At 41.0% G+C, this 18,337-nt stretch overlaps 1 protein-coding gene across 8 annotated transcripts in view; it reads right to left on the reverse strand.

Annotated features, from left to right (window-relative positions):
* frmd4a (FERM domain containing 4A) overlaps window positions 1-18,337 on the reverse strand; it is a 91,420-nt gene that overhangs the window by 29,028 nt on the left and 44,055 nt on the right. Inside the window, exon 1 of one of the 8 annotated variants that reach the window (XM_088378509.1) lies at window positions 1,994-2,510. The exons of the other annotated variants lie outside the window; for them this stretch is intronic. The gene's annotated coding sequence lies outside the window, so the exon portion shown is untranslated. Of the gene's footprint in view, window positions 1-1,993; window positions 2,511-18,337 lie in introns of those variants that run through there. 8 annotated transcript variants of the gene reach the window in all.

The raw sequence follows: 18,337 nt of genomic DNA on the forward strand, positions 1-18,337 counted from the left end.
AGGCTGTCCAAACATGTCGGCACATTTCAAAATTCACACAAGTTAGAGCGGTTTAGTTTTGTGAATATTTTTATGTCTCATCTTTGAGAATATAGTCCTTATCTGTACTTTGTTATTTTCTCCTGGCTTCTTGGTGTTCACTGAGCTTGTAAATTGACGACTCAGTGGTATTGTCGGGTAGTTGTCATGCAGTTATATAATTCCTGCAGAGTCGTGTTGCTTTTCGCACCTGCGCTCTATTCCGCAGATGTATGCTACAACTGCATGTGTGACTGGGCAAACAAACTCAAACTTATCCCAATGTTGTGTTGGGCTGTTTAGGCTAAGGTCAATTTAGCCCGCCTAAACACAAAGTATTTTTTACCTGGTAGTTTTATTTACCTTTCTTTCCCCAGTTTCACTGGTTTGTATAAAAGGCACCAACACAGAATGGCGGGTTAAGTTGCCCCGAAGAGTTTCCACCTTCATGTCACATCAGAGCAAGAGGCTTCTTTAGCTTCTTTCACACTGACATTTGAAGTGGGCATTTTACTGGTTAGATTCTGTGAGTATGGAAACTCTGCAGTATTGGATTGGAGTGGAAGCTTCAGTCCACTGACTTATTTGCTAGTTTCACTTCGTATGAGAAGCGTAAGAGTTTGAAGTTTAATACCAGCGACTCACCATTTACAACTCTTACTGCTGAAAGAAACTGGGGTTACAAAACACTTAGTTATGCCGTGTGAACGCATAACTCAGCTCTGTAAATGTACTGATGGGCCAGTTTACCGTGAATGGAGCCGTGAATACACCAGACACTCATTACCCTAACACGTTCAACGCAATTGTCACTGTGCAGCAAGTACGTATTTTATACGTTTCGCCCTCACAAAAGGTACACAAACGCACTTTCTCACAGCAGCTTGCATAGGGGTGAGTTGTGAGATGAAAATACACCCAAACACCACGCGAACTGTTTCAGCATATGCCGCCTTGCGCTTTACAGCCTCATCTGACCCCACCCACTCGCCACTGATTGATCCCCTGCGGTTAGAGGCTTTGGATGGGGTGCACCTGTGCACACAAACACATTTATTTTCCAAACCTTTTGCTTTCATCTTGAATTCATCGTTTCATGTTTGTACCTAATGCAAGTCATTTTAATTGGTGGCACATCGGAGAGTGACTTTGTCGTCAGCCAGGTATTCTTAAACATTTTGCAGAATGAACAGTTGAAGTTATGCTGTTTTAGCATATATTCAATATCCCTGGTATTCAATTTTACTACAGGAGTAACAGTAATGTTTTTTTTTCACGACTAATGTCACCTTTAGCTACCTAGTAACCCTAATAGACCTTACTGGGAGCACTTGTAGCCCCCTGGACCAGACTAGTAGGTTTTCATCACCACTACATATTGTTGACCTACTAGCATGCCAAAGTCATCCTAGTGATGTGCAGAAATGCCATATAGTTGAGAAAATAATGCTACCAGTAAGAACCGGTTGTTTAGTCTGCTAAATTGTCTTACGGGTGAGGAGAAAGAGTGTGAGTAAATGGATCTTGCTGGATATCAAGGATCTGGAGCAAATGCTCAAAATGGCTTTGACACAAAACACAGAGTCACCCAGAATAGTGCAAATGCAACAAATCACTGCCTTGGAGGCTCGTTTTATTTTAAGAGCCGGGACAAACACTTTTGGCTTTTGCTTTGTGGCATTGGCCAAACAGTGCTGAGCCTTTTTTTCCCCACGCCAAAAACAATAAAGTCTATGAATAGAGCCAAGTGGATGAAGAAAAAGCAACGTGGAATATTTGAGCCATGCTCGGATGGAAGGATCACAACCAACATATCAAGCAGAGAGGTGCGCATGTAAACACGAGCGGCAGCAGTACAATGCATTTTCAACCTGGCTGAGACCTGATAGTGATGATTAATCAGCATTTTGTTCGTTTGACTGTTTCTGTCAGTGATGCTCAGACGGTGCTGGCAAAGACCCAATTCAAATGTTACCTTCAACGCGCCGCGTTTGGCTCCCACAGGAAAAAAAAAAAAGATGAGGGGGGGGGTTCAAAAGAAGAAAAAAACAGTCCAAGTATTAATCCCTGAAAGCAACGAATCGTGCGGTTTGCACACAAGCTTCCAACAGCAGCCGGACTGAAGGAGGAGGAGGAGACACGTCCGCATCCATGTTGGCGGTGACCACTGACCAGTCAATGGAGAATCAGCTCACTCACTGGGCTCTCCTTCCGAGCGTCGTCGTCTCCCTCCCGCCCGCCAGGACGCCGCACGCGCAAAGAACTAGAAGCCTAAACTCGCTTGCTCTCATCCCTCCCTCTCCACTTCCAGAAGACTGATAATGATGAGAGCTTCATCCCTTCTTCCTCCTCCTGTCACCACCGGCGCACACTGCAAGAACGAACGCGGAGCAACGGACCGTACCAAGTGGCAAATAGGGGGACTGACGGGAAGAACACCAGGCAAAAATGAATTTGCAAACTTGCATTCGAATCCGTCTTCGCTTGATTTCTTTCGTTTATATTAGTAAAAACGCAGGAATCGTGGAGGACGATATATTGAAGAAAATGAAGGGTTTGACAGAGTATCCAAACAGCCACCCCTCCTTCGCGAAAATTCTCATGGGGTTCGCGCGAGCACGGCACTCTCAAAGCTACAGTAACATGTGATGCATTCATTCATTCATTCGTTCATTCATATAACAACCATGAATTCCAGCCCACAAAACACCATCATTTTGGTTAAATGTTTTAAAAAAAGACAAGTGGTGCATTGCATGAAAATAATAAAATAAATTGTAAAGATGAATAATAATGTATAATTTGTCTGTACTGAACTTTGACAGGTGGATTCACTCACATTTCTCAGCAAGACCAACCTCGGTTCCCTTAAATCTCAAACAACACAAGTTCTTTATCTTCAGTGACAAACACGTCGCAGTTGACTTGCTTTTGCAAATGCACAAAGCCTCTGTTTGTTTCTCAAGTTCCAAGAGGATTTCTTCTAGGGATGGTCAACTCTGGTTTTAAGTATGGTCTGCAGAGAATTCTGAGAGTCGGTGAGTTTTCAAATCACCCAGCGTTTACGGTGCAACTACAGGTTTCCATTTCCATACGCAAAGAAGGAAAAATCCAATTGGATTGTTTCGCACTGCCTGCATTTGGCCTTTCTCCATTCCACCGCTTCCTGTCCGCACTCTACCAACACAAATCTCCTTCCTCGGGTTCGCTTCGCCTCAATGATTTTTCTGGCCCTCAGTGCTCATGCTCACGTTCCAGGAAGCCAAATTGGAAGCTTGTGTTCACCTGACGCTGGCCGAGCAGCAGCTGCCAAAACCACAAAGTTGTTAACATAACACAATCAGCTCCAGTTTTTGGTACCAAAAATAGACAGCCTCTGTGTGTATGCGGAGACATCTCTTTCTTTGTCTACTATTCATAGAGTAATAAAAACTTCCTACAGTATTGTGTGCACATTAGTCAGTGTCATTTCAGCTACAAAATAATGCAGTCTTGGATTTATAACCTCCCAGAATAACAGTACATCAATACAGAATTTACATGCTTTTTAAATATTTTCTAAGAAATCCTGAATGAACCAGGCGCAATTCTGAAAAATGACATTGAAATTATGCAATTCTAGAGTGATGCATGAATATGAACATACTAGTATCACATTTCCGCATAATTCCGTATAATTAAAAAAAACATGTTTGTGTTTAAAAATCAGGGTCTTAATGGAAATGAAATGCAAATCAGGGCTAAAGTGCCTGAGAATGGAAAAATAAGTACATCAAATATTAAAGAAACAAGCTTGAATGAGGGCATTTTCAGTAGCGGCATCAAATACTACATTTGGAAAAACAGCTTATAAATGAACACATACAATCTAACAAGCTCTAGAGCAAGCACAATATTATCACTTTACCCTTAATTTGCGAAGCAGCTCTGAATAAACAACGTGATTGGCTCGAATCACATGGGAAAAGTTACAACACTGACATTTGGTCTGTGTATTTCCTGGGTACATTTCAGGCTGTTGTAATAATCATGAAAAAACGCAAGTTATGATGACACGAATGGAACCCCTTCTGCCTCATTCCCAAAAATATGAGTGTTCACTCCCACAACGGTGCAAATGCCCATTTCAAATTGCACCCATCTACAAAAATAGCTAGAGAAAGACAACTCCACCCATGTTCATAGTGACACTGCACTTTATGCTATACTTGCACAGGGCACAGAAAAAAAAAGAGCCGATAGATACAGACAAGCATGCACAGTCACTGTCACGAGGAAGTCAGACAAGTGAGGCACTCATCAATTCAACAATTGCTGTAAGTTCAGCACTTATTTTTGCTGAGGTCACATGAGAAGCAACAAGGAGATGTATTCTCTTCTCCCCCCTTTCAAACACACTCTTAGCAGATTTTTGTGTTTCTGGATATTTTTGGCCTCTCCCAGACACCGGAAACTGCCTTGTCCAACTTAAACATCTCCAGATGAGTCCTTTCCCCAGCTTTAACACAAACACCCGTTTTTTGGCTTTTCCTTTCCTTTCAGTCAAATACATATCTGCCTTCATTGGTTACTTCCTTTGTTTGCCGTCACAAGGCCCCGGTTGTTTGACTGAAGCAAGGGAGGGAAGAGCAAAAGGAGGCTGAAATTGACAAAGACGGATTGAGGGGATATCAGGAAAGAACTGTGAGAGGAAGACCCAGAACACTTTCCCTTCAAGAGTTTCTGAATAAATGTTCATAACGTGAGGAGCGCTACTTACTGATCTAAGCACAAATCATTTTTAACAGACCCAATTTTTAAAATGTGGGAGAACCCCTCGGGGAACTTTGATGTCACTTTCAGTAGACAGCAGAGGGTTGTAAATGAAATGAAAAAATGGCAGCGCCCTGAAGATGCAATAATTCTTATTCCAGAAATGCAATGTTAATCAGAATACTGTCTTTAGACTAGTGGGGGCAAGAAGAACAAGATTTTTTTTTTGCCTTGGCTTCCCTTTTAAGAGGGCAAACATCTGTCATTTGCATGTGTCACATGTTCCGTGACCCTCAAAGGGTGTTGGCCTAAAAAATCCAATGTGGGGAAACAGAGACTTGTTATGAGAGTGAGGTGCGGTCTTAATGTCGTGTTGATGGGATACAATCTGGATTTAGGAACAGAAGGGGATGGCATGAACTGCAAAAGGTAACGGCTGCAGATATAAACGTGACTAATGGAAGCAAGATGACCACACCCAACCTCGGTCAGCTTACGAGACTAAACAAACAAGCACGGTCTTCGAGATATACTACGTATATGACGAGTGCATATTAACACATGGCTGCATAACAAAAAGAGAAGGCTGAATACTTTTGGATGTGTTAAACTGTACTTGAAAAGACTCTGCGCTCAAAATAGATTTCCTCTTTTTTCATCTTATAGTGCTCAGAATTAAAGAGAAAAATCACATCCCAGTGGTTTCAAGGTATACCGCTGTTTCAAAGTCACAGTGACTCTGCTAAAATCTTCTATCATTTATACTTTTTTTGGATGAAGCCACTAGTGATGGGAAAATATTAGCATCTCCTGGATGTAAAGGACCACAGTTGAAACTGTGCAGAGAAGGTCATGCAAAGGCAGCCAGGAATGTCTCAAGAATCCACTGACCGGGAGCAATCTGTTTTGTTTGCTCAAGTGTGTGTGTGTATATGTGTGCGTGGGAGTGTGTTTTTGTGTGTGTCTGCGAGCTCCACCCGTGCGCCCATGGCTGACTTTGAGGCTGAAATGTGGTTCCAGTTAGGATTTTTTTTCCCTAAATCAAAAACACGCTGTGGCACTTCAAACAAGTGGGAGAAGATTCTAAAGCAGGCTAGTCTTCTTGTTTTACTTGAATGCTACATTCTTAGACGTTATACCCAACCCCAAAAGGAAGAACTGTGCCTATAACTGTCAGACTGGAAAATATATGACCACCAGTTTTTATAGACAAATGTGACTTTTGTTTTTTCGGCAGGCAGTGAGCACCTAAAAATATTTTGTGGTGTTCTCACAGTAGTTTCTATTGTCATCGACTTCCTTAAGTGTTTTTTATTCTCAACTTCATTGTGCATCTGTAACACGCACCCAAATGCTGCTAGGCCCTCAATTACAGTCATTGTCACTTAACCCCTTGTCAGAGAATCCTGGAAGCGGTCCAGATACACACCTAAAAAGTTGCCAACTTCTGTGGGTGGACAAAATCAACCTGATAAGATCATTCCTTTTGGAATTTTCCACTTTGAATGAGGAAAAACTACCTACAAAGTTCAAATGAAAAGCAACTCAGACGATAAAGGTCTACTGCAATCTTGATAACTGGGAATGTGCTTATGTGGTCCATTAAAGTGAAGCCCAGTTCAAACGGATCTTTGACATCTATAGCCGTCAATGGCAGTGAATGAGTTAGCCCTAAATAAGGAACATGACGGACTAACATTAGTATCAGAGTTCTGAAACTGATCCATTCTCACACAATTGCCTGGCAAACCATCTGCGCTTGACCGTGTTGGTAATAAGCAGAATAGAAAATATCAAATGCAACAAAAGATCATGGATGTACAACTTAACAGATTCCAGTGCAGAAAAACATGTCCTATCAGGCCAACTTCATATAAATGTTGCCCTCAAGGATACCAAGAATTGGCGAGGTGAACTGGGTCACATACTACAGATGTGCATCTAAGTCAAGAAAGAAATGCTGCATTCTCTAGCAACTATTCTACCAAATCTAACTCCACCCTGCCACGAGTGTACTGTGGTTTGGTATTCCAACTGAAGAGTGCTGAAAAGTGCTTTGGTATAAATCACTTTTGTGATGTTGTCGCCTGTGCATCAGTGGAAAAGCAAAGGATTACATTGTGAACCAAACATTTGGTTGGAACCAAGGCTTGCCTGGCGGCCTGTAATAGTCCAACCAGTCTCTTGTCATTTAGCACAGGCTAAGATTTATACTTCACAGTTTAAGGGACTACCACTTTGATGGCACAATTGGAGCATGAACGGAAAACTAATTCTCCGCATGGAAGCCAGTATTTTTAGATCTGAAACATTTTACAGGGACTTCACATAACCATCATATTAAATGGAGCAAATTGAATGAACATTTAATATTTGTATTACTCATGTATTATAGTTTACTTTTGTGTTATCGCTAGAGTTATTTCCATGTAAGTTGGGCGTTGGTGCATGCGGGTTGTGTCATGTTCTGTCAGAGTAAACACAGCCATATGTGTCACTTGAAAGATACATATATAGGAAGGAAACCTTGATTGAGAACTTGGACTTGCACTATAAATCCAGCCTACATGACTCTGTGATTTCGGATTCCAGAGACATGACTTGTCATGACTTTTATCAATGAAAGTCAGTCCGAAGTGGGGCTACTGGGATCTGCAGGAATGCGAGGTGGCAATGAGTGTGAGCCTCATTCACAAGGGAAGGATCTCTTACGGCTTACACCTCCTCTATTCATTTATAATTTACACGGTGCAAAATCTAGGTTGACTCCGGTGACCCTCCGGCTGGAAATACATGCCGGAAGACGGCTTGATGTCACGTGGCGGGATTTGGTTCTACGTCTCTTGTGCATTTTTGGTTCAAACTGACCAAGGCTATCCTGGAACAATTCTTGATCTGATCTGCATTTTGTGTTTCGCAAACTCAAGGGCATTGCTCACTGAGGAGACATTGAACTCCAGTGGCCTTGATGCAATGACGTGACTGGCTTGAATACCAAATACTCAAATGGTTCTGTATGCTGAATATTAAGCAGACCTGTCTGCAGTTGTAGTCGATCGAGTGTCTCACGGTGCTTGTATGCTCTCCTGGCCTTCTCAACATGTATTCTGAGACAGAACAGCTTGGGAGTTGAGATGACTTTGACTTTGAAAGACAGGAGGGCAGTAACAGTCCGTAAGGACATTGGGGACTGGGTGGCACAGAGAAACTGGACAAGATTTTTTTTATTTTATTTTTATCCTCTGGTATGGATCGCAAGATGTGAATTGGCTTTTCACAATATATATAAAAAAAAAACAGGATGATATATTTTTCCATAAACTATAACAATAATTAATACTTTTTCTGCACCACCTCAATTGAACGCCATTAGGCTATCAATCACAGCATTATGGTGGAGTGCTCAACATACTTAAATTTAATGCTTGGTTGAAAAAGAATAGGAAATTCTGTGGAACAGAGTGAAGCAGTGGATTTGCAAGGTTGATCGAAGTTCACAGATTTAAAAATGTGTCCCCCTTGACAACTTCCGAAGAGATCTGAACATCCCCCACAGTGAAAATTGTGCCAGAAATGAGGGAAATTAGGGAGAAAAAAAAACATAGTAATGTCGGTTCCAGAGATCAGAATTAACTATTGAACAAGACAGGAAATCCATCATGCCTTTGAGAATACTGGGAGCCGCAGATTGCTCCCCTCACTTTCTGAGTAGATCTCTGTTGACCTTCAGGACACACTGACTTGTGTGATGTAAGAGGATTTAAAGATGGGTATGGAAAGTGAAGATTTACAATCAAAACACTAAGTGGTTGGGAGGGATTTACAGGCCTGAAAAGGGCAAAGCACTCAGGTAAGACGGAACCGGAGGCTGACTTTTAAAAGCAAAACAGAAGAGGGGACAATGTGAGGTTATGCTGAAGTTGTTTTAAGAGCTTTCTCATCTGTGCACAGTTTCAAGGCAGAAGTACAGAGAGGACTCCATTTTGTTTCATTTCTAAAAGAGCGATGTGACCCAAAAGTTTAACACAGCAACATGATTACAATAAATATTTGTGTCAATACACATCAAGGCTATAAAGCTCCACTTAATTGTGAGTGTTTTTGAAGAGAGCGAATGTTGCGTTCCAGGCCGCAAATGTACACCGAAGGGCCGCCAGACATTTGCCTGTACTTTTTTCGTCGCAAGGGAATTTCGAACATGTGAACAAACCACTAAAACAGTTGACAAAGGTACAAGTGTACATACTGTAAATATGTTTTCAGAACTATTTTATTATTGGAACAATTTTTTTATAACAAGGTACAGTACTGTAAATATATTTTTAGAACTCTAATTATTATTATTACAACTTTTTTTATAAAAAGGTACAAGTGTACATACTGCAGTTGTGTGGACACTCCTTGCCTTCTGCTGGTGTGTGGGCAACTTTCGTGCCATAATTCCTCAATATAGAAGGTTTATTTTGAATTTGTTTTTTTTTTGGGGGCGGGGGGGTAAATCCGTGATGTACTGGAGCAGCGATAATCGAACCGCGATGTAGCAACGGATTACTGTATATCTACACCAAATTCTTTGGCTCAGTGTACCGTCACACTTGATTCCACGAGGCGACATAGTGAAAAATGACCCGGCTCATCTGCAGGGAGAGCCCTCGGCAAGGATGCGTGGTCGGCACTGTGTTCTTCTCCAAAGGGAACCCCTGTCATTGTAAATTTATTGAATGTCCGCCATTTGGCCTTTTACGCCTCAGGCAGTGTCCAGGATCTGAGGTGGGGAAAAAGGTTGTTTGTTCAATAAATAAAATCACCTGATCAATCACTTTACACGTGAGAGTCATGGTCATTTTTTTTTTCCTCCGTTACCGTCTGAGTTGAGCGAACGTCTGTATGCAAAGACACAAAGAAGAGCTCAGCTTACATGTGAACAGTCGCTGATTGCACATTTCTGCCTATTGTGTGCAATTTAATTTAAGTATATGAATAATTCAGTCTACAGATGGGAGCACTCGAAAAAGACGGGGGAAGACAAAAAAATTAATAGACTCCTCATGTTCCCCGCATTTTATTCCTAACTAAATTTCATTCATAACTGATAAGGCATATTAAGGCTTATATAGACCATTTTTTCATGCATCAGAAAGGATATTAAATTACTACTAAACTGTGTTTATTAAGCATGAATTTATCCTGCCTTTAAATTTATGCGTTTATCAGAACCTTCTTCATGGAAGATTTTTTACAAATGACAAAGATAAGATAGATTGATACATACAGTCCATATATATAGTCTACATAAAAGAATTGTAACAGCAAAAAGAGATTTTCTCTATCGTAAATGTTATCAATAACCTATACTTAACTCAACTGGGAAAAAAAAAGAAATCTTTTCAAGTAAGTATAAATAAACAAAATAAGATCATGTAGTTGCACAAGTGTGCACACCCCGCTGCTGTGTTCTGATATATGTATATATATATATATATATATACACACAGTTCAGAAAATCACAGTTCAGTAAATACAGCGTGGCTATTAGATCCATGTAAAACAGAGGATCTGAAAGTCCCCGAGTGGGATTTCCTCAGATATTCACCAGATTCTCTTTATAATCCGCTTGGATTACCATCCTACACCGGAGGCCCTAACCTTTGAACCGAAAACATTATAAGCCCTTTTATCCCCGTCACTAATGCCGCAGTTAAACATTGGAGGACCACCTTAAAAAAGTGATGTGAGGTCTGCTGGGGCTAGCCAGATTTATCAAGCAAGACACATAATCTCCAACAGGGTGAGGGACGAAATGTCTATATATATTTTTTGGGTGATACATCTGGGAGTTGCCCTTTCCTTCCTTTGAGTGTAAAATTCTAATATCCTGCTCTCGTTAAAACTAATGCCTAGACTTAAATCAGATTACAGTGTCAGCGCTGCTGCGTGGTGATCACGTGAGCCATGTGTGAGTGCGCCCCCTTCCACAGTGCTGTAATTAATTGGTGGAATGCCGGCCGTGCACAGATTCAACCTTCTCTAACAGATTGTGATGATGGCTGAGAAAGACAATTTGTTTTCCCTGTCACATGCAGTAGCTGACAAATGTATCCATATACTCCTTGGAGGTCATGCAGCCCAGACCGGCCATTTGGGAAAATCCGGATATTTTCCTGATGTTGATGCTACAATTTTACATGAATTGACAATTTCTCATTTTCCTTTCCTTTTTTCTCTTTAATAAATAACCAGGCCCATTGGTTAGTTTTATAACACAAACGTTGGCCCTGAGCACCAAAGTTTTGTAACGTGAGAAAATGTGGAAAGTGGAATGTGGAAGTTCAAAGATTATGACTACTCCCATGCCTCTGTGTAATCACTCCACAAACTAGTGACGGAGCAGTGAAAGTGCTTTCCAGGCAAACTATGCAAATAAGACACTATCTGCCTAGACATGCAGCAAACGACTACAGCGGTTGTTTGTGTGCTGACGCTGCCTTATCAAAAAAACATAGTATATGCCTCCAGCGAGTCCCAAACAAATTGGAAAATGACTCCCCTCCAAAAAAATGGACAAACCAAAATAGGGTGGTGGGAAAGTTTAGAAACAAAGAGCAAGCTGCGCTCTCAAAGCCTTGGGAAAAGAAAATATCTTGGGGTGGGAGGGGAGTTAAAAAAAGTTTCGCACATACAGAGCTCCTGGCTTTGGCAAAGAGAACAAAGAAGACACCAGATTGGGACAGTCATGAAAATTCCTCAGGACGTCACACAGGTTCAACCTCAAGCTCGCCTGGCTAAATGCCTTCTTCTCTTTGATGAATATATTGCTATCCAAGCATATTATTCAAATAACAAAGATAAGATAGCTATATGATGAAAACAGACAGCGATTGATGAGCAGTTGTTTTCTATGCTTTCAATGAACGTACATACTTGCGTAAAACAATGATTTATAATCCAGTCTTCTTTTGAACCTTTTTTTTTTCTTGTTCTTCAAAAATCGTACCAAAAAGTCTTGGGTAAATTATGCGATCAGGCGAAAAACGTGACTTCCTCCCATGTAAGCCCTTTAAAACACACAATTCCAATCCAATTCATTCAGAGCTGCTCAACACCAATTAGCACAACTCCATCTACTAACCACAATCCTTTGTTTTGTTTTCCCTTATTTGGTTGGATTCTTTAGTTCTGCCACACTCCTGGGTTATGTGCATAAATGATCGGTTATAAGGGGGGAAAATGGATGAGTAATGCTTGGTAAACGCTGGAGACTATGCTGGTGTTTAGTCAGATGTAGAACACAATTAGATTTTTTTTTTTTTTAAAAAGGTGCATTATTGTCTGAGAAGTGTGATTCATTATGACACATATTCAAAGCATTCATTGTACATACCAAGTGAGTGAGTCTTGGTGTCATATTGACAGCATCAGAGGAAGCAGGGCTCCGAGGCAAAGCGGTGAGCCTTGGATATCCCCTTCCTGCAATATGACCCCCCCCCCCCCCCCCCCCATTTGCCACCAACTAAGCAGCCCCACACCCCCACAGCACCAATAAGTGCTTCATCTATGATTCTAGAACCTCATCAAGCCAAGATATTGTTCATCTCTTAAAAGGACTGTTTTTGAAGGAGGATGTTTTGCAGGTGCTGTTTTTTTCTCCGTGCGTCTCTCTCCACCAGCAGGAGGCGGTAAAGAGGGGGATGTTTTGAGATGGTTGTTGTGTCGGTTGGGTTTCCTTCAATTGTGCTGCTCTCCCTGAGGAGCCACAAGCAAACACAATGAATGAACATGCAAGACAGGTGGAGCTACTGTACAGGAGCCGTCCTCCATAAAGGCAGATGTTCTTAAACCTTTGACACCTTTTTACAACTTTTTTACAACCATAAAATATGTTTTAGCAAACAAAGACTTATATTTTCAAGAACATTAGTGTTTTTTTTTGAGAGAAAAAAAAGTATCTCTTTCAAATTAAAATGCAAAACATTAGGAGAACAAGTGTGTGTGCAGTTGTGATGGTGCCTGCTGCAAATGGGCCATGAGAAGCATGCAGGGAATACTAATGTCTCCATGAAAGCCCCGGGTCCAAGTTCAGAGATCTCCCGCCGAATACTGATGAAGCATTTTGCTGATTCACTGAGCAAAGATGTTTTTACAAAGCATTAAAAAACGATACAACTAATGAGAACATTAAGGCTATCAAAAGTGACCAAAGCATCCGTTTTAATCCAAGGCGGCCTGGAGGAACAGTGAAAGCCAAATAAAGCTTTGTGCGTATTTGTCCCACTTTCAGATATCCATTGCAACACTCGCCGGCTTATTTGGCAGCGAGCGCTGTCCTCGCAACATCATTTCCTGGAAGTCTCTCTGTATCCTAAGCTGAACAATGACAAACAAAAAGCGGAGCAAAATCTGATCTCTCATCCAGTGGCAGTATGAAAGTGTGTCAGTGTCGTTCTTGCAATTACTTTGACACTATCTCATTGGGGTTAATGGAGCAACTCAGCCTTTGCCCGTGATTTTGGTCTACCACAGAGATGGCCAATTATTTTTTTTTTCTACTGAGCGCCACGTATAGAATAAATGAGAGTGTGTGTGTGTGTGTGTGTGTTGGGGCACTTCACCCGTGGGTCAACATATGCTAAGCAGTTAAGCATATTAAAATATTCATCGCAGTCATTGGTGACAAGGCAAAATGTTGTTATATTTTGACTATGTATTTTTAATGGAAATTTAGTGTGCTACTCCCTAACATTCATTTGCAATTGTAATAAAAAAAAGTGAGTACTTGTATAAATATACAGATGTATAACTAAAAATGACTTTTTTCAATTTATTTTGTAGCATTCACATGTATTTACCATTTTGAATGATAAAATTCTGACCATTTTTAATGATTTTTTTATTCCACATTAAAAGGGGAAGTCAAATAAAAACTGTGCTTTGCATGTTCTAGGCAACCCCCACTACATTAAACATGTCATTCTGACTTATGCTTTGTTTGCGGAATATGAATTAAGCACCAAAATCCACTTGGTTTGATCCATCACTGGATGCGGCCATTTTACCAATTTTAAATGTCATCACAGAAACTCGCAGCTCAGCTAACAACCACAAATGGCCCCCAGATCAACTTTTGGACACACAACGTGGCACATTATGGCACAATCCATCACAGTGACAGCCCTTTTTTTTGTCATCTTTTGAATTTAAAGCCTACCTGGTAGAGTGGCCTTAAAGCAAACACATGATGGTGTAATAGAATAGCATGATGCCAGAGGAGGCCAGAGTGCCTCCATGAACAGACAGTTGGTGTGACATCCACAGGTGCATCTTGTCTTTTTAAACACCCACATGAGCCATCACAGGAAAAATCTCCCAACGCCATGGCAATGATCAGCCTATAATTTCCTCCTGAGACCACTAAGATCAAATAATTGGGTCACCTCTGGATAGGAGCCAGAGAGAGCTGCCCTGTCTGCTTTTTCTCTCGTCAAGGTCAAAGCCCTGCAAGTTGAATGTAGCTAATGGTCTCTAGTGACCCTCTCTTCTTCACCCCCCACTTACTCTCCCACTCAAGTCACATTTCTCCGGTCCCAGTCGCAGCCATAAAAACAAACATTCCCACTAAGGAAATGCAGATGCTCTACGAGTGGCTGTTGCTCTCTCTTTGTCCGGTTGTCTTTAAAGCCATACACACAACTGTTGCTTTGCTGCAAAAGCTGTGATAAACAATGTCCATGTGTGAATATTTAGAAATGATTTGATTCTATGATATTTAAAATTAACCTGTCAACTAAACGAGGCTAACAAACAAGGTTTGGATGAAGATTTTGATGCTTAAAATTGAGTCTATTTGATCTCAAATCATATTTCCTCATTTAAATGACTGGAAATGCCATTACTCAATTTCAGCCGTCCAAAAACCCAGAAAAATGTTCATAAGGCACATAAAAAAATAGAAAAGATAAACAACCGTTTCCTAATCTGTGTCTTCTGATTCAGAAGATGAATGTGTGGCCGGAGAAACAGATGGCTGTTCGAAAAGCGTCACACTTCCGCAAGTTGGAAGCTTCTCTAGATGACATCATGGGAGCAGAATGTCCCCTTAGTCTGGAGTTTTAGCCCATTTAAAAGGAACAAGCGCATAGTTTCTCACAAGCCTATCTCAGGACCTTCTCAGCAGTGTCCTGAGAAAACCTGTAGGAATGCACAGCATTCCTACAATGTGATTTTTCCAACATGAATCAGGAGCAACGTCGGAAGGTTGGAAACGTGCACCTCCGCGTAGGCCCTAATTTACGACAGGAGTAAATATTTGCCGAGGTGAGAGCTGCGGGGTTAGGGACCGCACTGAACTGTTCCCATGATTCCCTGTGTGCGCTTGATGCACTGAATCCTGGGAAAGGTCACACGATGGGCCCACTAATGTAAACAATCAGTGACAGCTGGTCAGATATAAAAATACCAGTTATGATTGACAGGTTAACTGTTGTTTTTTTTCCTCTTTTCGCTCAGCACAGTAACCTCTGCATTCCAAAACCAAATAACTTTGTATTAAAGTTGACAAAACAATCACTAGTACTGCAGTTTATTGAGGCCCTTACAGTAGTTGTGAAAATCTTCTTTGTTTAGGTCTGCATGATTTTATTATACTGTCTCGTCGTTGCCAAGTTGTGTACACTAAAAGGAACCAAACATATTTACTTTTTTACATTCTGATAAATTATGCTATTATGTTTCTTTTATAAAGTAAAACATCAGAGTGTTATTCTCCTTTTATTTAAAAAAAAAGCATCAGATAAAAACTTTGAATCTTAAGGCACTACAGTACTATTAATTTTTTTGGGGTGGTGTGTGACATTTTTGTAATGTCAAATATGTGCCTTGTAACGATTGGGAAAATGCACTAAATAATCAAAGTGCCGCAACATCAAATGACAAATTACAAACAGTCAATGACGCAATGATTATACAAAGCTACTGCTCAAGCCACCACTTTGAATGATCTTGTTTCTCATCCCTTCGAGGCTCCACTGTACTAACTAGAAATCTAATCAGGTCATCGATAACAAGTTTCGGTCTTTTTCATCTGTGTGTTCCCTTCTTAACCTTTTGCCTCCTCTTCTCCTCTCTATGTATGTCTACTCGGCTTCTTATGAGGAGCTTCTCGCATTCCTTCTCCTGCTTTAATCTTCACTCAGGCATATGCATGAAGCATGAAGTGGCAGAGGGGGCGCACTGAAGGGAAATGGGTCACAGACCCTATGAATGCACAAAAAGCAGTGTCATGTGAAGCTCTCCGGCGTAAACAAATGTAAATGTATGTGCAAAAAATTGACCAAAGACTGCAGGCAAATAATTATTTCTACTCACTACTTCCAGTGTTTGCTAGATTAATGTCATTGCTAACACATAATGTGAAATGCAATAGGCATGGGCTAACTATCATCTATGTTGAACAACAGACATTTGAATACAACCAGAGTTACATATTCTTTATCCTCTGAGAAGAACAACACATATTAGTGCCGTACTAAGTAGCAGAGGGAAGAGGAGCTGCCTCCACATTTCCATTTCATTTCCATCCGTCTGTCTTACACTGGCACCAGGTGACCAAGGCGCGCAGAGCAAAAATATTTGGTTCTTTTCTTTTCTTCAATGCATTTTAATGGCTGGAAACCACACACAAATACTCATGGGTCAACTGTAATGTTATTACCATTTAATAGAATGGAGAATGATGATTTGAGATACAAATGATTTGATTTTCTGGCATGGTAAAAACGAATGGAGCACCACTGTACCTCGAGCTTTGGCTTGCAACACAAAGCAAAAAAAAAAAAAAAAACCCCATCAGGTGACGGCTCATAAATTGGGGAACTGGTAAGTCAAGGTAACACTGTATACTGAAATGATGACCTTGTGTCAGTTGACTCACAAATTGACTTAAATTAAATAAATTGAAGTAAATAAATTCTAAAATTGGATCATTTCCCAATGGTTTCTCTCGGCACTGTTGGTTGCGAATCAGTGTGTGCCGCTAACAGTACAGCTGGGACGAGAAGTGACATGCATGGATTGAGTGTGATGGAAATTCAATTCCGATCACTCTCATTTAATTTGATTGTGTTAGAGGTGCAAGCATGAAAATCAATAACATAATGTGGCTTGAGAGAGGGATGAAGACAGCGTATGTGTGTGAGTGCTTTGTTTTCCACGGTAATTCATATATGTGCACAGAATATCACATATGTAAAGGAAACCTTTGAGTTATCAGGACTATCTGGTACACAATTTGAGCCAGTGAATGAATCATAATAAAGAGTGCAGCAAGAACATTCAAAAAGCAACCACAGAAAATATATGTGCTCCAGCTAATCATTCTCTCCATCCACTTTGGCTTGCAGATAAATATTAATGAGGATTACCATGTTCTTGCAGTACACCCACAGGAAAACAAGGGAGGGGGGAAGAAATACTCTCTCACTCTCTGTCCTTCATGCACATGCGTTATTGCGCGCAAACACACACACATGCACACACACACTAGATTGTACACGCAAAAGAAAAATGCAAAGAATAAAAGGTGGCTTGGATTAAGCCACTCAATAAAAGAAAGACAACACACACACAGTAGACGCCGCTTCATAAGAGACTTTTTTTCTGGTAGGTGGGATCTCAGGGATGTCAACGATTGTGCCACACAAAGACAGGAAGACAAGACCCCACACACACCTATACAAATACTTCAGACTGTCCACACCATAAAGAAATGTCCAAATAATGAGCCGTTAACAAGAATGGTGCCACACAAAGGCAGGAACACAAGACCCCCCCCCCCCCCTCCACACACACAATGTAAAATGGGATAGCTAAGACCGCTCCACACAAACACAAAAATTAAAAAATTCCATGTAAAATGTCAAAATAGTGAAAAGTATGATACCGCCAAACAAGGCGGCAGCCAAAAATAGCAAGACAAGTACACAAACACAATGAATTCGATTACGTCACAATGTCTTCTTTTGTTCTCCTTGCTGTCTAACAAAGAGCGCAAATATTCACCAATATGACAGCAATCTGTATTTTGGTTGTCCCTGTTATTCCTCCCTCTCTTTTAGCACTCCTCCCCTTGCCAGAACACATTTCTGCAAATAAAGGAGCAGAGATAATGATGTCATCTTCCCAAGCTGTGTGAAAGTGGCAGAGAGGAACCCCCACCACCACCTCAGTCTCTCAAGATGTTTTGCCAAGGACAGGAATTCACTCTCTCCATAGCTACCCTTCACAGAGAGAGTGGGAGAGAGAGTGAGAGAGAGAGAGACAGAGCGAGAGACAGAGAGAGATTGAGTGGTTGATTGGCGTCACCTTCCACCGGCAGCCAAAAGGCTTCAACTCATTTGATCTTGGACGCAGCTGTGCCGCATGGCCATAGGTTTGATTTTTGGATGGGGAATAAAGGATATTGGAGAGAAAAAAAAATCACAGCATAGAGTGATGAAAGGGTGGGAGTCTCTTCATTCCCTCCCTTCTCAAAAATATTCAGCCTTGGGGAGGCGAGGGGGGTTCCCTTTCAAGG

The sequence above is a fragment of the Syngnathus floridae genome, chromosome 6 (assembly GCF_059516105.1).
Source record: "Syngnathus floridae isolate MCC-2025c chromosome 6, RoL_Sflo_1.0, whole genome shotgun sequence".
In the NCBI taxonomy this organism is placed as follows: Eukaryota; Metazoa; Chordata; class Actinopteri; order Syngnathiformes; family Syngnathidae; genus Syngnathus; species Syngnathus floridae.